The 20,867-nt window shown below is 49.8% G+C and overlaps 1 protein-coding gene across 1 annotated transcript in view; it reads left to right on the plus strand.

Annotated features, from left to right (window-relative positions):
* The window catches only part of ZNF185 (zinc finger protein 185 with LIM domain), a 240,939-nt gene that overhangs the window by 175,496 nt on the left and 44,576 nt on the right, over positions 1-20,867 (plus strand). The window lies entirely within an intron of this gene.

Genomic DNA, 20,867 nt, shown 5'->3' on the forward strand with positions numbered 1-20,867 from the left:
TAAAGAGTACGTAGGTGCAGGCCCCTAGATGGCGTTTCAAGGTAAAAGGTAAGGTTCACAGGCATTGGCTTGTCATAGTTTCATTAGCAATGTGTTGTCTCTCAGATTCAATGAAGTACAGAAATGTCCAGCTGGCCTTGGAGGTTAGTTGAGCTGAACTTTATCTTGTAGGCCTGGGAAACCATTGACAGTTCCAGCAATGGGGAGCAAAAACCCACAAGCTCATTCCAGCCACCCTATGTGGAGCCTGAGAGACCAGATAGGAAGTAACAAAACTCTGAGCAATGTTGCAGCTGTCCATGGAACTAGAAATGGAGCCTTAGTGGAAGGGCCTGGAAAGGAGTCAGGATTCCTCTGGGGGGTGAGAGGCAGGAGGAGGCCAGGGCAGTGAAGGGAAGACTCCGCTTTTGGAGCTGCTGAAGGAGGGGTCTCAGGCCGGGAAGACTGAAGCTGGCGGGTCTCGCTGAGGAGCACCGAGGACCAAAATGCTCTCGGCCCCCCACCCGTTTGTAGAAAGTGTGACAGCCAGGAAAACAGACTCTGCACAGCCCTGGGAAGTTGTTAGAAACTGGCGCCCCACCGCAGACCTGAACTGAGACTTGGAGGGCAGGCCTGGCACTGTGTTTCACAAGCCCCCCCGATGGTTCAGAACAACTGAAGTGGTCTCCCACCAGGTCACTGAGTAGAGCTAGAACCTCGCGTCAGCCCCCGAAAGACTGAACTTGCCCAGATCCCTGGACCACCGCCTTCCCTCCGCTTTCCCACCCCGTCCCTCTCCTGCCAACCAGAGCCTGGCAGTGCAGTGCACGTCCCTAAAATGACACACTGGATGACCGACCCGGCCTGTGGCTCACCCCTGTGCAGCCTCAGGCCTGAGGGAAGGCCGTTGTCTCCCAGCTTGGGGACAGCTACAAGTCCAGGCCCGGTTCTGCATGTTCATCGGGGAGCTCTCTTGTTTCAGGCCCTCTCCCCTCCCCATCCGTGCTGACCTAGTTCCACACGTGGCCCCGTGCGCACCTGGGTCAGGTGTACTGGGACGGCTGAGCTGATCTGTGTGTCCCCTCCAATGCAGACTCTGCGCCCATACAGGTGTCCTTCCTAAACCACAACTAGACCCTGCCTCTCCTCTGCCGGAAACACTTCAGTGGGTCCCAGTTTTCTCCTGAGCACATTCTGCAGCCAGTCCCTAACGGCCCAGTGCACCTTGCCAGCTTCTTCCCCGGGCTTCCCACCTGCTGTGCCCTAGGCAGACTGCTCTGGCCGTGTCATCCATCCCCTTGCCCAGGCTGCCCCCGCCGCCTGCAGTGTCCTCTCCCCCAGGTGGCCCCAAGTCCAGAATGGCCAGCTCCCTTTCCCCGCCGATGCCTACCCTGAGCCTCCCGACTGGAAACCATCTCTTTCCTCTGGGCTCCCAGCCCGAGGCTCTCGATCTTTACGTCGTTTACTGTGTTCCCTCTGTGTGCTTCCTCCTACCCACACCAGGCAGGAGCTCCTTGGAGGTAGAGGCAACCAGTGTCCCCACAGCACAGAGGGGAGGTCAGGAAGCGTGGGTAAGCACCTGCCTGGCCTATAATCCTGGAGTAACAGCTGCGAGCAGAGGAAACAGTCCAAGGAATGGGGAACAGCAGCCAGCGGGCCTAGTTGGAGCAGAGGTTCCAGGCCTGGCTTTCGTGCATGGACTCGGGAGGTCTGTGAACCCCATAAATTGGACATGGCCTTTGGGGCATCTGTGAGTGTGTGTCTTTTGGCAGGAGAGGCACAGAGCTGTCATCAGCTTTTCACAGATGACTGTGGCCCAACACAAAATTCGAGCCAGTGGGCTGGGGGCCAGCAGCTGCAGAGACGCCTGCCCTGGACGGAGGGTCCAAGAGAGACAAGCCGAGGGGGCAGAGCCCAGACTGGGGCTCCCAGGCATCATGGGCACCCCCATCTGCGTGTGTTCCTGGGACAGGGGGTGCCTGTGGCCAGCTGTTCCATCTGTGGGGTCCATGACTCCAAACCGGGGAAGGACTGGAACCAAGGCAGACGCTGGCTCAGCAGACAGGACAGGAACGGTTGAGGCCTTTGGCCACAGCCCTCTAAACTCTGGTGTGCGTTTCTCCTCACTGACAAGGAGCTCTAGGCTTCCTCTCTACTTGCTGGGTGAGACAGCCTTGGTGCTAGAAAGTTCTCCCTTCTACCGAACTGAAATGCCTCTCGATGTGACTTCCCTCGCCTTCCCTCCCTCCGCACAACCCCAGCAAGTCAGCCTCTAAGCTCCTCGTGGCTCCTCCGCAGCACTCTCCTCTGCACAGCTGGGCCCGCATCCTCTTCTTTCAAACCTCACCTGCAGCAGCATTTCCTCCTCGCAGCTTCCCCCCATGAAGATCTCTCTCTTCTGGCTTTTCCTACAAATCCTGGCCTGCGTTGCCGTCTGAGCACTTCCTCGATCATACGGTAATCACTGGCTCAGCTGCCCAGATCTCCCGTGAGCCGCTACACTGCTCAAGGGCCAGGGGCTTTTCATTCATTTCTCTGTCCCTGGAGTCCTGTGCAGTGCTTACTCCCGAGAAGGTGATCAGTAAGTGTCACCAGACTGGAAGGGCACTGAGAGGAGAAAGCCAGTAACACCCACACTGACCAGCTGGGGGAGCCCCAGAGAGAAGCAGCCAGGGCTGGACCACGGGCTCCCGATTCCCCAGGCCAGTGCACCCCATGTCACCATCTAGATGCAGGCAGCTTAACACACCACCAAGGGACACAGGCTCTCATCTGAGGCTTTCCAAAGTGAAGGACTCACAGGGCACAAAAGAGGCATATTGGGAGACACTAGAACCTTCCATCACCGGCATTCACCTCTTTCCATAAGCACTACCTAGTTGTTGATCTTGAAAGACTCCAAATTACGGTGGCCACAAAGTAGACTCCCCTTTGTTGTGTCTGCCTCGCACCTACTCAGCCCCAGCAGTTTTGTTCACATTAGCTGCTTCAGCCCAGAGAACTTTCTAGAGTGACCTGGGTAAGGGAGAAAAGGAGGGAAAAGTGTCCCTCCTTTTGTCCTCTACTGCAGCCTGTCTCCCAACTAACTCTTGCAATATGCCTCGTCTAGCAGGTACTAGGAGACACAGGCGCCGTTGGCTGTGGCGGGGGAAGTCGGGGACCATCAACGCAGAAAATATTAACTGACCACGCTAAGTCCAAAGGGATACAGAAGTGACCAAGATAGAGCCCTTACTCTCAGTGAGTCCCACAGAGAAAGTAACAACTCAAGTGCTCCTTGCCTCAAGAGCAGAGGTCTGCAAACCGTGAAGTCAGGGTCACATCCTGCTTGTTGCCTGGTTCTTTTACATATTGTCAATGGCTGTGTTTGTGCTACCTCGGCAGAGTTGACCAGTTATGACAGAGATCATGTGACCCACAAGCCTAAAATAGTTCATCTTTACAGAAAAAGTTTGCCAACGTCTGCTTAAGAGTGACCGATATGCCAACAGGCACATGAAAAGCTGCTCGACATCACTGATCGTTAGGGAAATGCACATCAAAACCACAATGAGATATCACCTCACACGCATTAGGATGGCTACTATCAAAAAAAACAAAACAAAACAAAATAGAATGAGACCGATTTGGCCAACTTGAGGAAGAATAGCATTCCACCTTCCAGGCTAAGGGAACCACCGTGGGCTCTGGCTAGAAATGGTAGGAGACGAGGTTGCAGGGGTCAAGGAGCTTTGACTTTCTTGCCCCCTGGAGAGTGACATGGAGCTCACGGTCTGGTGAGGGAGGAAGAGGTAGTTATTAATGACAGAATCACAGTTCATTACAAGTGGGCTCAGTGGTCACAGAGAAGCTGCAGCCTGAGGCAGCAAGCATTGTCAGTTAGTGGTACTCTTGTACCCAAGGCAGATTTCCATGTCCTGCTCGGGCAACTCGAATCCTTCCTCCATCTTGCCCTCCGTATTCTTCTTTGATGGTCGTCTTCTCAAGGGCAGATTTTCTTTGACTTTAAAGAACCCTCCAGCTCCTGACCCAGATGATGCTATTCACACCAATGACACTCCAGATTTGTTAAATGATTTTGACAGGAGGGGACTGGAGAAAAGGCCAAAGAGGAATGCAGAGCAGGATGACAGGAGCAGGGTCTTAGGGAGCGGGGCAGAGGGCTGGCTTTTGTTCAGCACCTCCTCAGCCAGCACATTCCCAAATATACGGATGAACAGACACACGGGTCAGTGTTCTCTTCTTTGATCCGCACAACAATCCTGTTTATTCTAATCCCCACTTTGTACAGGGAAGCCCAAAGCCTTGGGCGGGGGAGAGGGGTTTTCTCAAGACACACAGCTGATTGAGTCACAGTTGTGCCTTAACCCCAGGCTGGCTGCCCTCTGGCCCAACTTTCTTTTCCCCAGTGGCTTTCCACTCTCCCAGGATAATCCTGAGTGGCCTGAGCCCCTAACCCCTGCACTGGATGGGAAGACTAGACGTATGAGTTTCCTGTGGCTGCTGTAACAAATTACCGCAAACTTAGTGGCTTAAAACGATGGAAACTTATTCTCTTACAGTTCTAGAAGTTCAAAATCAGTTACACTGACAGAAAGTCAAAGTGTCAACAGCCTATTTCACTCCAGTCTCTGTTTTCCATTGCCACATCTCCTTCTCCTCAAGATGTAGACATCTTTGGGAGCCATTAATCAACCTACCACAGTGGCTAATGAGGTACATGGGATCTCGAAAGGGATTCCTCTGGGCTGGTGATCAGTGGGGTAGGAGTGTCCTGGTCCTCTAACATTCGTCTGGAAAAACCAGTCAAGCATGAGGTTCTGTCTGAACCCAAGTGCAAGGCAGTGAGACAACTAGCTTAGGCGGTGGCCAGGTAGAGTTGCAACACTATGGGTAGATGCACACGGAGGGTGCTGAGCAGGCCATTGAGGCATGGGAGGGGCCCAGGTACGTGGCAGGCCCAGCTGGAAGAGGGAGCCAAAGGGCAGACAAGTCCCGACAGGCTCAACAGCCATGAATCCAGTGTGGGGCAGCTCCTGCAGAGCTGGCTGGAAGAGACGAGGCCCTGAGTAAAGCGCCAAAGGGCTGCCTACCTAACGGTCTAACCTGCCTCTGCTGGGCCAAGGGCTTTGAGCAAACTGCTACATCCCTGGAGCCCTGTCTGCCAAATATTATTCAGATCATTCACCGGGCTAGTTTGGCACAAGTGATGATTGTAAAACCTGTACGGAGGTCACTAATAGGATGGCACTGGCTTAGAAGGTGCTGAGAAATGTGGGTGGATCTGTAGGGTGGGCTCAGAAAGGCCTGAGAATCCAGTGGCCCGGGTGAGCAAGCGTTTGCTCCAACACTGCCTCCAGGCCCGGGACCTGGGCCCCTGATCCTGGACTGGGCCTTGGGTCCCAGTAGGGGAGGGACTGGGATTTGGACATGCTCTTTTGCCCTGTTTGGGGCTGGGATTAGCATTCAGAGGAAGGAAGCTCAGAGGCTAAGCGAAGGCCAACCAGCCAAAGGCCATCTAGCCAGAGCCAACTAAAGGGGCTCCCAGTATGGGCCCATGTGGTGCTGATAACAAACCCGTAGAGACTGGGCCCTGCCAGAGAGGCAGGGGCAAGACCCAAGGCTCGACGGCACTGCAGGCTGTGCAGGAGAGGGTGCCCCATGCCGCTGCAGCGCCAAGGGCTCCAGAGGTCCCTGTCCTGTTAACATGACTGTCTGATCGCTCAATTTTCCAAAGCCAGTTCTGGCTCAGACCACTGGATGTTGAGAGGCTGTTTTCGGTGTGGAGGGGCCCAAGGTAACCTTTGACATCTATGGCCGGGGGGTTCCACGCGCACTCTCCCTGGAATGCCTCCTGTCCCCTTTGCCTGGGCTGGCAGCCTGGCCAGTTGAAGGTCCCACTGTGCCCTCCCCCAAGCTCCCACTGTGCCTGCTTCCTCTACCACTGGCCCTGACCCAAGATTCCTGGCTCTTATGCCTGCATCCGTCTAGACTAAGGAGTCCTCCAAGACAGGGCCCACTCAGAACCTCCCTGTGACCCTTGAATTGCCAGTACAGGCATTGGCCCCCTGGAGCCTACCTCTCCCCACCTCAGCATGAGTGTTCCACAGAGCTGAACTAAATGGAATTGAAGAGCAATACAGTAATGAGAAAGCAGTAATTACCCAGGGCTGAAGGGATTCTCCAGGACCCAAGTTCCATGAGTCCAAGTTGGCCTAAGACTGCCTGGGAACAGCCAGGCTCTGCCTAGCGGTCTTCAGGGGCCAGAGTCCAGCACCCAGTCGGCTGAGCTTCCTACTCTAGGGTCTGGAACTGAGTGAGGGCACCTAGGTCAGCCCCTTCATCGCTCAGATAAGGGGCCAAGACTCAGGAAGGGCTGAGATTAGTCTAAGAAGAAAAGCCTATTCATGAAAGAATAGCTATTACAATGATAATCCCATCCTACAGTCTTCTGTCCAGCTCCTTCTAGAAGTCTGTGCTGAGGAAAGTAGTGAGGGAGGGTAAGTCACAGGAATAAAGCTCTCACTGACCACTGGAAACCAGATGGGCACTGTTACCAGTTGCCTTGTGTTCCTCCAAAAGACACGTTGAAGCCCTAACCCTCAGTACCTGTGAACGGGACGTGATATGGAAATGGGGTCTTAGTAGACAAGCAAGTTGAGACGAGGGCATTCAGGGGGACCCTCATGCGATAAGATGATGTCCTAATGAGGATAGGAAAGAGAGACATGGATTGCCATGTCGAGACGGAGGCAGAGCTGGGAGTGATGCGGCCACAAGCCAAGGAAAGCCTAGGGCCACCAGAAGCTGGAAGAGGCAGGAAGTATTTTCTCCTAGAGGTTTCTGAAGGAGCACGGCCCTGCACATACCTTGATTTCAGATTTCTGGCCTCCGGAACTTTGAGAAGATAAATGGCTGTTGTTTAAAGCTCCCCCGCACCCTGCCCTGCATACGGCACTTTATTGTAGCAGGCCCAGGATGCTCCTATACGCACTTTGACACTTATCTCCTAGTAGCCTCACAGCAAGTCAGGGACAGAAGCCTTGCTTACCTTCCCATTCCAAAGTCACTGCTGCGCCCCAACCATGAGGAAACAGCGCTCCTTGGCTTCGAAGCGCTCCGGACATACTAATTAACTCTCGGTTAATTTGGAAGAAACAATGTGAAGCTCTAATGACATCATCTCCATTCTGTGCCCAGATCTAGCCACAAGTGAAGTCTGGTGACTGCTGGGCTGTGAGCTTCATCTTGTGGTAACATGTTGTGCCTTTCACAACCATCCCTGGAACAGCAGTCTGGGAGGCCCCTCTACCCCTCAGCTCCACGGGCTTCAGAAAACCGCCAGCTGTGGGCACTCTTGGTCAATCAAGCACATGTGACCCAAATGGTTTCTGTGATTAAGCGTGTGTGTGTGTGTGTGTGTGTGTGTGTGTGTGAGAGAGAGAGAGAGAGAGAGAGAGAGAGAGAGAGAGAGAGGAAGAACCACACAGCCCTGCACTGTTCCACGTCACTGAAATGGTCTTACTGGAGGTTCTAAACAGCAGCCTACAGAAATTCAGGTGTATCTTCAAGTATTCCACCACAGGATGGCCTTCTGTTGTTCTGCGACCCTCAGGGTCTGGGCACCCCCTGCCTTGTAGAACCAAAGAGAAGAATCCCTCCACCCTTTATGTTCAGGACCTCAGTGGGTGATCAGTACTTGAGCTGAGCAAGTAGCTGCTTGCAAGGCCTGGAGGCAGGAGCCTGCCCTAAGTCAGTGGGGAGAAACTCAGACCAAGGCCCGCTGGGCATAGCAGGGAGGGGCAGGGCTGCGGCTGTCTCCACAGCACTGGGGGCCCCAATAGATTAGACAGTGGGCACACCACTGATTAACCTGGAGGAGGGAAGCAGCCCTGGCCCAGGTCTCCCTGACTCCGCACAGGTTCCCCTTTGTCCCCCACCCAACAACCAGGGGCTCCGTGCACCAGGCGGGTCTGGTCCTGCCAATCCCCACCAAACACTAGGCAAAGGCTTCCGGCTGCCCTCACCAGTGTGTCCCAGTGGGTGCCCTGGGATACCATCGGTGGTACAAAACCATCGTTGTCCAATAACAAAGGAAGGAAGGCCATCCCTGCACAATTCTTCTGCCAATCCTTCAGATTATTTTTTTAAAAAAACAAAAACTCCAAGTTTGGTGCCCTTGTGTTTTTTTTTACTTTGTACTGAAGCAAAATAGACACTAAAAAGAGTGCAGCTTGATGCCGGCTCACAAAGAGGACACTGTCTGTACGAAAGCACCCAGATCAAGAAACAGAGTATTACCAGCACCCCGCAAGTCCATCTGCCAGGTCCCCTCCCTGAGGGGAACCGCTCTCTTGATATCTAGTAGCAGACATTAGGTTTGCACATTTTTACGTATTACATAAATGAAACCACACAGTATGTGCTCTTATACGTCTGGCTTCTCTCACTCAGCCTTATGTTTGAGGGCCTCGTCCATACGTTTGTGGTTCTGTGGAAATGCTCTGATGGGCATTGGGCTGCTTTTGACTATTATAAATCATGCTGCTATGGCTATTCCTCGTGTGTGCCTTTTGTTGAACATATATATGCAATTGTGCTAAATGTGTACTGTGTTAGTCTGCTCAGGCTGCCATGACAAAGTACTACAAGCTGAGTGGCTTAAATGACAGAAATTTATTTCCTCCCAGTTCTGGAAACTAGAAGTCTGAGATCAAGGTGTGCACAGGGCTGGTTCCTCCTGAGGCCTCTTTCCTTGGCGTTTAGACAGCTGTCTTCTCCTTGTGTCCTCACATGGGCTTCCCTCTGTGTGTGTCTGGGTCCTCCTTTTCTCTTCTTATAAGAAGTCATATTGGACTAGAGCCCTCCCTAGTGACCTCATTTTTACTTAATTACCTCTGTAAAGACCCTGTCTCCAAATACTACAGTCACATTCTGAGGTATGGTGAGTGAAAACGTCAAGATAGGAATTTGGGAGGAACGCTATTCAACGCATAACACTTCACAGTGTTTGGGATATACTTTTACCTCCTCTTTCCCTGGCCCCCACTCCCAGCTTCTATAACGGTCAGAGAACATGCATATTAAACTTTAGTAGACAAGGTCAAACAGTCTTTTAAAGTTCTTGTACCCATTTACCCTCCCTCCAGCCATGCATGAGCGTTCTAGTTGCCCTCACATCCTTGCTAACACTTGGTATTCTCTGTCTTTTTGTTTTTTCTTTTTGTTTTTGTTTTGTGGTACGCGGGCCTCTCACTGTTGTGGCCTCTCCTGTTGTGGAGCACAGGCTCCGGATGTGCAGGCCCAGTGGCCATGGCTCACGGGCCCAGCCGCTCCGCGGCCTGTGGGATCTTCCCAGACCGGGGCACGAACCCGTGTCCCCTGCATCGGCAGGCGGACTCTCAACCACTGCGCCACCAGGGAAGCCCTCTCTGTCTTTTTTAATTTTAGATCTCATGGTTTTAATTTGCATTTCCTGCGAACTAATGAGACTGACCACCTTTCCATATGTTGAACCATTTGCAGTGGGGATTCATCAGCAATTTTTCCATATGAATACACAACTAGGTGACGTTGTGTCCTTGTAAGTGTGTCATCTAGATGTTATTAATTTTGATTGCCCAATCAAAGTGATAGCCAATTTCTCCCCTGTGTAGTTACACTTTCCCCCCTTACAACTAATAAGCAATCTGCAAGAGACACTTCAGGACCATATGCAAATAATTTTCATGAAACTTGCCCCCCTCCCCCATATTTAGCATCCATTGATGATTTTTGCAATGATGATTTTGCAAAATGATGAGAAAAGTGTTTTTAATGTCATGTTACAGATAATATTTATTGGAAAATCCATCCTTTTCCTACTGCCTTGCACTGTGCTGCTAGTATTTCACTAGGTCCTCAAACACTTGTTAAATCTTCTATCTTTAACAATAAGAGAGCAGACCTCAGCCTCAAAGCATTCATCAGATAATAATATTTTAGACGATTTGTCATATTATTTCCTTTTTATTGTAATGTTTCTTTTTATGGCAAAAATTGGTGAAAATAGCATGCAAGTGACTAAAGGGTGGGCAATACTGACCTCCAATAAATGTTCTAGCTCGTAGTGAGATATGCAATATCCTAAGCTCCCCTGTGGCAGGTACCCCCCAAACACCATTATTTATCAGACACATACTATAAAAGAACTACATTTATTATGTTTAAGGAAATGAATGAAAAACTTGAAAAATATCTACAGGAAACAGGATTGAAATCATATGAAGTATATACCCTGTGACAAGAATGCAATTAAGCTACAAATTGGTAACAAAAAATAGCTGGAAAAATTGTGGCATGTTTGGAAATTAAGCAACATGCTTCTAAATAACTGTAGGTCAAAATTTCATAATAGAAAGTTGAAAATATTTTGAATGTTTTGATAGGGAAAATACTACATACCAAAATTTGTGGGATACAGTCAAGGTCGTGCTTAGAGGGAAATTTTAGCCACAAATGTGTGTCGTTCAAAAAGAAAGAAGGCTAAAATTAATGAGCTAAGTATTCCTCTCAAGAAATTAGCAAAAGTAGAGCAAAATAAACCCCCCAAAAGAATGAATGCATGAAGATAAGGACAGAAATTAATTAAAAAGAAAAAAACCTCAATGCAGAGGGTTAACAAAACCAAAATTTACTCTTTGAAAAGACTAATAAAATTAGCAAAACTTTGGTGAGATTAATCAAGAAAAAAGACAGAAAGCCCAAGAATAGAAAAGAGGCTGTAATTTTAAATGCTATGGACTTTAAATGATAATAAGAGGAAATTATGAGCAAAAACAGAAAGTTTGAAATAGAATACAATTCGTAGAAAAAAATGCAACTTAGAAAAGTCCAAATAGTCTTGTAACCATTTAAAAATTGAATCAGCAATTAGAAGTCCCCCAACCCCGTGATGGCCAATTTTACGTGCCAACTTGACTAGGCTACAGTCCCCAGTTACTCAATCACGCTTCTAGGTGTTGCTGTGAGGGTATTTTATAGATGTGATTAAAACCCATAATCAATAGACTTTAAGGGAGATTATCCTGGATAATCTGGGTGGGCCTGATTCAATCCATTGAAAAGCTCTAAGAGCAGAGAGTTCTAGCCTGTCCTTCCTCACAGCCTGCCCTACAGGTTTCAGGCTTCCTAGCCAGCCCTCAATTCCTGACAATACATATCTTCATATATCTCCTACTGACTCTGTTTCTCTGGTTGAACCCTGACTGATACACTCCCCGCCCAAACACAACTTCCAGGCAAAGATGGTTTCAGTAGTGAATTCTATCAACCATCCAAGGAAAAAATTCCAGTCTGACAAAAACAATACTTTCCAGAGACTAGGAAAAGAAGGAAGTCTCCCTAATAGGAACAGAATGGAAAAGAAAAATGACAGACCAATCCCACTCACCATAAATACACACACACACACACACACACACACACACGCACACGCACACGCACACACAAACCCTCAACGAAATATTAGCCAAGTGGCCACAGTCAAAGGATGTTACATCATGACCAAGTGTGTTGGCACCACAGTGCAGTTGCACACTGGGTCTTGCAGGGCCGATTCATATTGATGTAAATAATGAAATTCAATTTGGGAAGTAAATAGCACACCAACAGTTAAACTTTCTAATGAAATGCGTTTGAAGTCAATGCACGTCCTTCAATTACCTTCATATCCTCGGTATCCTTTCCAACTTGCTGAAACTCCACACGCAGTCCTCCAGGGTTATTTGTTTGAAGCCGGTGAGGTGATAGATGTGGAAGTTAGGAGTCCAGGCTCTGGAGACAGCCCAGGCTCAAATACTACCTCTACCATGCGCTAGCTGTGTAAGCTTGGGCCCATCTCCTCAACTGTAAAATGGGGATAATCATAGAATTGCCCTCAGAGGTGAGGTTTCAGAAGTTTCTCCTTTTTGGTTACTGAAGTTCAGAGGAGACTAAAATGTCAATCTCAGACTGGATTTAACTCTCCCCTCCCCACCTCCCGCCCAGGGCAGCCTCCCTGAGACCCTCCTGCTGGGACGTTCATGGGTGGGGGGAGGTGTTGTGAGTTCTTTTAAGGGTTCTTTGGGAGCATCTCCACTGTCAGTCCCCTGTTGTGGTCACGCCAGCCCTGCTCTTTTATCTCCCCTGGTGGGGAGAGGCATGGGGGTGGGGAGGGGCTGTGGCAGTGGCTGGTGACAATGGCAAGGCCTGTATTGCTACCTTTTGAACATCTCAGTGGAAGGTATCTGGCTGCCACTGTTGGTGGATGCCTTTAGACGGTGAGGACACTTAATGCCGCACGTTTCATTTTCATCGTGGGGCTAGAAGAGTGCCCGGGTCTTAGTGGGAACAAATCAGTCATTTGCGAATAGCCCCTGGGAGCAAGCAGGTCAGAGCTGCAGGCGTCCTGTTCCCCTCTGCTCAGGCTTCCTGGCAACTGGATGAGTCTTGACAAAAGTGACTGCTCATGCCTGATCTCTGACCCCTGCTTCAAAGGCTCTTTCCTCATGGGAAGCAAGCCCATTTCTTGTTCTAAGGCCCCAAACACCTGCCTCTCTCTTTGTGGATGGGCCAAACGGTTCAGCTCCTCTGAACCGGGAGGACAGGGCTGGTGGCGGTCTCCCTCGTCGAAGCTGGGAGTGGGGGCCAGGGAAAGAGGAGATGAAAGTCTATCCCAGCCACATAGGAATGATCCTGCTGCTGCAAGAAACCTGCACCAGAGTGGCCACAAGATGAGCTAATTGAAGACAGACAAATGTGACTCCACGTTTACTTAGTTTTACATGGAGTCTTGATTTCATAGTGAGGGGGGCCTTGGAAAAGCTGCTGTGAGTCCAACTTTTACATGTAGGGAATAAACAGCAAAGAACCTTGATGCGGGTGGCATTTCATCGACAGGAGACTTCCCACTTCCTTCCCTTTCTCCCTCTCTCCATCTTTTTGCAAACATCGACCGAGCAGCCCATGTCCCCTGTGGTGTAGCCAGGGGCCAAGACCTATGACCTGAAGGAGCTCTGTGCCACCCCAGGAGGACGTGATTTCACCTGCCATCTCTGTCTCCTCCTTCCCTGAGGCCTGAGGCTAAAGGGAGCTTGGAAGTTCTTTGCAAATGGGTCTCTGCCGTGGCCAGGCTCCCCTGAAGTCCACTCTTCCCACAACCATCTCTTTCACTTTTCCCCCAACAGCCCTCTGCCCGCTCCCAACTGGCACTAGTTCTTGCCTCAGGACTCAGTGACTTGTTGCAGTTTTGTCTCCCGTACGAGACAAACGTGCAGGCCACCCGAAGCCTGCCTTCCAATGTCATTTCCCTCTGTCCTGTGTCATGGGGAGAGGGCAGGGGCGGAAGCTCCAGGAGCACCTTCTGGGGTGACATCATACAATCCTATGCAATTTTGATATTTTAGAGCAAGTATGTATGACGTTTAAGATGTAACTTGAAAAAGCACAATTTAACCTGTTTTAATAAACATACCAAGTATTTACTGGGCTCCTCCAAATATTATCCTCACACGAGTGTTAAGAGTGGCCAAACTCAGTAATCATGCAAGGACAGCTGAAGGCTGGTTCTGCCTGCCGCCCACAGTGGGGGAGGGGAGGGAGGTGGGCACTGTGAAGTCCCATACACTTTGTGTTCTGTGTGGCTGTTCTATTAAAGGGAAAGTATATGTTCAAGAGAGTGTCACCTCCTCCAAGCCACTCCCTGGGGAGGGCTGGACCACTGCAGATTGGACAGTGATGCTGGGACACCTCCAGCTGTGACTCCACCTTGACTTTTGAAAATGAGCATTTGCAAAATGGCATCTCCATTTTCTTTCTATACTGGAGATGATTCCACTCCGTTGACCCAACACTCACTGAGCACTGAGTGTGTGCCAGACCCCGGGCCTGTCGCGAAGAGGGGGGGTATGAATGGGAGCCGGTTTCTGCCTTCTAGAGCTCACGGGCTGTGGGGGAAACAGGCAAACCACACGACCACCCCGTGACGTGCTCTGTGAAGGGACTGAGCCATGTATGTTGACAAGGCAGTGGCTCAGAGGGGCTACTGTGAGGAGGAAGTAGCCCCTTCTCGTGGCCCTCAAGAAATGACAACGTACCTTCCCACTCGGCCCACACAAACCCACTGCCTAGACGCAGCCGCTCTGATCATTTTCATGTGAAACCTTCCAGAAATATAATGATGTCGTTTTTGAAAATCACTTTTTTAAACAAAAAAGAGATACGCACATTTTTCTAAAAAATCAAACGTCGCAGAAAAACAAAAAAAGAAAGTAAAGGTAACTCAAAATCCATCTCCTAGAGATACCAAGTGTTAATATTCTCCAAGGTGTTTCTCAATGCCTCAGACAATGTTACAGAAATGAAATCACGCTATACATGCTGTCATGTATCTCATGGAAACTGCTTTTTCCCTCTTGTTCAACAATATGTTTTATAGGCATTTTCCATGGGGTTGAGAGAGAGAACATGTAGTTGCCACCTGAAGATAAATGCCAGTAACTCAAAACCCACAATGAGCTAACACTTCGTATCCTTTACATTGGCAACCGTAACACCTCTGACAACACAAAATATTGGTGAGGATGTGGAACGCTGAGCGCTCTCGGGCACTGCTGATCGAAAGGAAGAGCAGTGTTCCGTTGTGCGGTTGAATATGTACGTATTCTATGACCCAGCGTTTCCACTCCTGGGCATAATACACCCTAGAGCTGTGGATCTCCAAGTGTGATTTCCCCACCAGTAGCATCAACATCGCCTGGGATCTTGTTAGAAATGCAAATACATTCCTAACCAAATTGGCATTTCTGGGGGTGAGGCCCAGCACTCTGGGTTTTAACAAGCCCTCCAGGGGATTCTGAAGCCCCCAAAGCATGAGAACCACTCAGCTAAAGAATCTCTTTCCCATGTGGTCAGATGTGTACAAGAATTCCAGAGCAGCCTTGTTCTTAACAGAAAAACCACCAGATAGTAGAGACGGGGAGAAGTGGCCAGATTTCTGTATCCCCAACTTCAGTGGGGACAACTGTGGAAGGAACAGGTTTGGAGGGGCCGATAAGGAGTTTCATCTGGGACACCAAGTACAGTGCCTAATAGGTATGCATAGAATAGGGCTTGGGATATAGGAATCTGAAATTAAGGGGAAAGGCCTGAGTTGGAGATATAAATTTGGGAGCTGCCAGTCTTCAGATGGTGTTTAAAGACACGAGATGGATAGAAAACACCATAAAAATGAATATCATTGAGAAGAGTTCCAAGGACTGAGTCCTGGGACCCTCCGAAGTGAAGAGGTTGGACAGGGTGGGGAAGATGAGAAGGGGTCAAGTGAAAAGTGTTTCCAGAAGGAGTGTTTCCTGTGTCCAATGCAGCTGACATATCTAGTAAAATGAGAACTGAAAGCTGACCATTGGATTTTGCAAGATGGAGAGCACCGGTGGCCTTGACAAGAGCCAGTTCTGTGAAGTGCTGGCCACGAGATAGAGGAGTCAGAGACAGGAAGTGTAGATAGTTGTCTCCAGGATTGCTACGGAGAAACGGACAAGGGAAATAAATGGAGAGTAGCTGGAGGGGAAGACGCAAACAAGGAAAAGCTTTTTGATGGCAGGAAGAATGACAGCATGCTTGCATGTTGATCAGAATGATCCAGCCAAGAAGAAATAATTGATGATCCAGGAGAAAAGGAAAAAAATGTTAGCGGGCCGTCCCCGACTAGGTGGCAGGAGATGGACTCAAGGGCCCAAGCCAGGACAGGCCATCCCAAGTACTAGGACAGAGGGCAGAAGGTGTAGGGAATGGCACTGGCTGGTGGGTAGACATTTAGATGCATCACATTTTATATAATATACATATATGTCATTTCATATATATATCAGATAATAAAAAGATTTTTTTTAATTTTTATTTTTTTAATTTAATTTTATTGAAGTATAGTTGATTTACAATGTCGTGTTAGTTTCAGATGTACAGCACAATTAAGCAGTTTTATTTTGTTTTGTTCTTTTGGCCGTGCCGCACGGCATGCGGGATGCGGGATCTTAGTTCCCGAACCAGGGATCGAACCTTTGCCCACTGCAGTGGAAGCGCGGAGTCTTAACCACTGGACCGCCAAGGAAGTCCCAGAAGGAATTTTTTTTTAATTAATTTATTTATTTATTTATTTTTGGCTGTGTTGGGTCTTTGTTTCTGTGCGTGGGCTTTCTCTAGTTGTGGCGAGCGGGGGCCACTCTTCATCGCGGTGCGCGGGCCTCTCACTGCCACGGCCTCTCTTGCTGCGGAGCACAAGCTCCAGATGCGCAGGCTCAGCAGTTGTGGCTCACGGGCCCAGATGCTCCGCGGCATGTGGGATCTTCCCAGACCAGGGCTCGAACCCGTGTCCCCTGCATCGGCAGGCAGACTCTCAACCACTGCGCCACCAGGGAAGCCCCCCAGAAGGAATTTTTGAACGTTGCCATTGCTAGGTCAAAGGGAGTCTTCAACGTTCTTTTTGTTACGTATTTCTAGAAAGGTCACAACAATGAATCCTCCCACCTCTAGGGCCCCTGGGGCCTGAGGGTGACCATTTCCCCACACCTCAGGTAACCCCGGGTTTTGCAGATCTAATTTAACTTTGACTTCTCTGAGTCTGTACTTGTATTTCCTTCACATGAGGTTAATGCTGGCCCATTTTCCTATTGCTTGCTTTGAAAGGAGCCCTTTTTTATTTTAGGAATATTAAGTCTTTCACTGTCACATGCAGCGCAAATAACTCTTCTTTGTTTGTCATTTGTCTAACTACAGTTATGATGGGTTTTGCCATACAGAAGTTTTTAATTTCTCTGTCTTTTCTTTTATGGTTTCTGGTTTTCATGACATACTTAGAAAGGCCGTCCCCACCCCAGGATTCCTTCTAGTACTTTTATGGTTTCATTTTTCTTTACATGAAATTTCTGAGCCATCTGGAGTTTATTTCGGTGTGGAGTATGAGGTAGGAAATCCAGCTTGTTTTTCCACATGGCCAGTCGTTCCAACGTCATCTACTGAGTGGTACACTTTTAGTTCACTGATTTGAAAAGCCAGTGTATTATTTGATAATACACTACATTTGACATGAACATTTATCCCTTCTTTCATTCATCTGGCAAATATTTCTTGTGTGCCCGCTCAGGAGCCCTACCAGGTGCTTGGGTGAGCAGGTGAGCATGAGACATGTTTCCTACATCCAAGTGGAAGGGAGGAGAGAGACAGGAGACAGGGACGCTGCAGGGTAATGAGTGCCGGGTCTTGGTGGTTAGGGATGACTTCGTGCTAGAGGTTTGCACATAGTGGGAGTTAACCAGGGCAGGGAGACCTCAGTCAACACTAAGGTTTGGAGACAGAGAACAAGGCTTATGTGGGGATCAGCAAGAAGTCCAGTGTGACGGGACCTTGGAGTTTGAGAGTTGGGAGAAGAGGCTGGAGGGAGAGAGGGAAAGAGGAGTGTCAGATGGTACCCCAATTCCCAGCTTGGAGAACTGGGTGAATTAAGTCACCGCATCGCTCAGACTGAGAGCACAGGGGGAGATTGCTCTGACTGATTGGAGGAGAGTAGATGCAGCAGGACAAGAGTGGAAGCCAGAAGACCAGGGAGGAGGTGAGTGAGAGCGGTGGCTTGGAGTAAGATGGTGGTGGCAGTGGAAGCGGGCAAAAGTGGTCAAGCTCTGGGTATATTTTGAAGGTGGAGCCGTGATCAGGACTTGCTGATTGATTGGCTGTAGGAGATGAGGGAAGGAAAGAAAATCAAGTTTGCCACCTGGGCCTTTGGACGTGCACATCTGGGAGGTGCCACTGATGGAGATGAGGAAGACCTAGGGAAGAGAGGTTTGGAGGGTGTGGAATAGGGCACAAGAGCTCTATTTGTATGTCTTCAGTTTGAGTCAACCCTTGGACATTGTAGGGAAGGAAAAAGGTTTCCTCGACTTTCTCAGGGTCCCGGGCTAGGTCTGAAAATTAGACTGACAAAGAAAGATTGACAGGAGGAAAGCACACACGTCTATTTCACATAAGCTTGGGAGCCTTCATAAGGAAATGCAGACCTGGAGGAACGGTCAGTCCTGAGTGTTTTGATGCTAGGTTTGATGAAGAGTTTGAGCAAAGTGTAGTAAACTGGGGGGAGCTCAGCAAGGCCTGTTCGTGTGGATTTTTCTTGGCATTACCCCTGTCTTAGAGATAAGGATACTCCTTCTCTCCAGGCATGGGGAGGGCACCTCTTACGTGAGGGGCTTATGACCTGCTTCCAGGGAGAAGGGCAGGAGTGTGGGGAAGGTCAGAGAGACCTTCTTGCTTCTGCCATTTTTTCAAACTCCTTCATCTTAAAATATTCAACATGCCAAGGTGCCATGTTTGGGGGTAGTGTGTCTTGAACCCCGTCAACGCCCATGTGGTGATTTCATTGAGCATCTCTCCATGTAACAAGCTCTATTGTTAGTACTTTTATCTGTTACCAGTATAACCTTCACAACAACCCCAGGAGGTAGATGCTGGTATTCTCACCTCCTTTGTACAGGTGAGAAATGGAAACCTAGAGAGGGAAAGTAACTTGCCCAAGGTCACACAGCTATTAATTGGCACAGCCAGGATTTGCACCCAGACAGCCCCGTTCCAGAGTTTGTGCTCCTAACTTTCAATACCTTGGGGGAAGTGGAGTGTCAGGGAAGCCAAGAGAAGCATGTTTTTCCAGAACAAAGGAGTGATCAACTGTGGTTTAGAGGTTAAGCGAAGACAGAGGTGTGAGCACCAGGTTTGGCAACATGGAGATCACTGGTAACCTTGACAAGAACGATTTTAAGGGAGCAGTAGAGTTGAAATCCTGATGGGAATGGGTTTATGAGAGAATGAGAAGAAGCAGGGACAGAGAGTGTAGACAACTCTTTCATGGAGTTTTGCTCCATAGAGGAGCAGAGAAATGGGACACTGACTGGAGGTGGGAGTGGGGTCAAGTGAGACTCTTCTTTTTTTAACTTTGAAGGGAATGCTCCAAATAAAATGGACCTTCTTATGATGCAGAAGAAAAAGGGATAATTACAAAGACAAAGTCATTGTGGAGGTGAGAAGGGGTGGGATCCAGGAATTTACATTGGCACCATTCTGCATGATTGTGTGAACTTTGCCAGCACCTTCATCACCTTGGGGCAGGCAGGAGGAAAGCAGATGGTTAGATTTGTCCAGATTTGATGCAGTGTCAGGTGGAGGTGACAGAGGGACAGCAAAGCAAGGGAAATTCAGATGTTAGCAAAAGAGGTGTTGAAGTGATGGGCCATTGACTCTATGCTGCATAGGGAGAGAAAGCAAGGGAAGTAAGGGCTAATGGTGGGAAGAAAGCAGACCAGCGGACAGGAGGTCCCCACAAGCTGGAAAGATAGTTGGTGGTGTCTTTCATCAGGAGGTAGCTGAACAAGCCCAGTAGAAAGAGAGGAGACAGGGGTCAGAAAGTGGGAGCCCCGCATAGAGTGTCCAGAGGTGGCAACAAGATGTAGGCTGCCCCTGTGGGAAGAGGCAGCTGCAGTGGACTCGACAGCGTCTTCAGAGATGTCAGGTTCGAAGAACTGGGAGGCCTGAGGGTTGAGGATCGATGGCCACAGGCAGGCATGCTGAAGTCTCACACTCACTACTCCATGTCACTACTGTCCTGTCCCATTCTCGCAATCCCTTTCTCACATGCAGTGACGTCTGGGTGGGAAAGAAGAATGAGCCCACCGCAAAGACTTGACTGAACATTGGAGAGTGCGTTAGCCAGTTGGCCTGAGCCTCGAAGGAGGAGAGGTGTTCATCCAAGGACAGACTAGTCTACCCCAAGGTAGGTGGGGTGTGGGAGAAGGAAACGCCTCCTTTGGGTCAGGTTACGGGGGCACCTCACTTAGTGGAGGGACCCCGGCTTCAGTTAAGGAGGAAGTTGAGAGCTTCCCTCTAAGAAGTGAAGCAGCTAGAGTGGTGATGTCCATGGGGCTAGATGTGGCTATTGTGACTGAAGAACTGAAGGTTCAATTTTATTCCATTGTAATTCATTTAAATTTAAATAGCCACGTGTGGCCAGTGGAGCTCTACAGAGGTGTGCTGGGGAGGGAGCTGCAGTCTTCAAGGTCACAAAGGGGGCAAGCGGGGGAGAAAGGGGAGCGGTAGAGGGCACAATGCCAGGGAGCCTAGAGCCATGTGGTCAAGTTCCTAGTCCCCAAGTACAGGATACTGTCTACGCACACAGGGAGGTTTCTGGAAAAACTAAGGTGAGTCTCAGTAACCTGGCGCTCCCGTGTGAAGGAGTTTCAAGGACCCACTGCATTTCCCCTTCCCAGGTGGGCATTGCCCAAGTGCGAGGTCAATGCTTGACCCAAAGGAACAAATCAGCAACTCTTGGAGCTGGACAGACCTTCAGGTGGCTGTAGCCTCGGCTCCTCCCACGAGTGGTTTAGCCAGCCCAGGCTTAGCAGGGCCCCTGAGCGAGAGAGTCCTCCCTCTCCAGACAGATCTAGCTGTTCAGAAGTCAGTTTCCCCATGCACCCTGCATCCTCGGCTAGGTCTCCCAGCCCAGGGCCCCAGTCAGGTCTGGGGGCACCTTCCTGTTTCTTGAGCAGGTGGTTGCTTCCACACCTTTCCTCTTCTTGGCCCGTGATCACAATGCCCAGGGGGCATCGGTCCTGCCAGAGGGTCCTGGGGGCCTGGGCGGCTTCTGGGGCCACAGTGGGGTCCCTGGGGGACAGGGCTCGGGCCCGGCTCGGGGGAGGGCCTCCCAGCAGGACCAGACAGCCTCCAGATTCCCCAGGCCGCTGAGCTCAGGGGACGAGGGGGCGCTGGGCAGCCAGCCCACTTTCTCCTCCTCATGATTTCCCTTCCTCTTCATCCCAGGAGCCTCCTTGCCGGCCAAC

Source organism: Orcinus orca, chromosome X (assembly GCF_937001465.1).
Source record: "Orcinus orca chromosome X, mOrcOrc1.1, whole genome shotgun sequence".
In the NCBI taxonomy this organism is placed as follows: Eukaryota; Metazoa; Chordata; class Mammalia; order Artiodactyla; family Delphinidae; genus Orcinus; species Orcinus orca.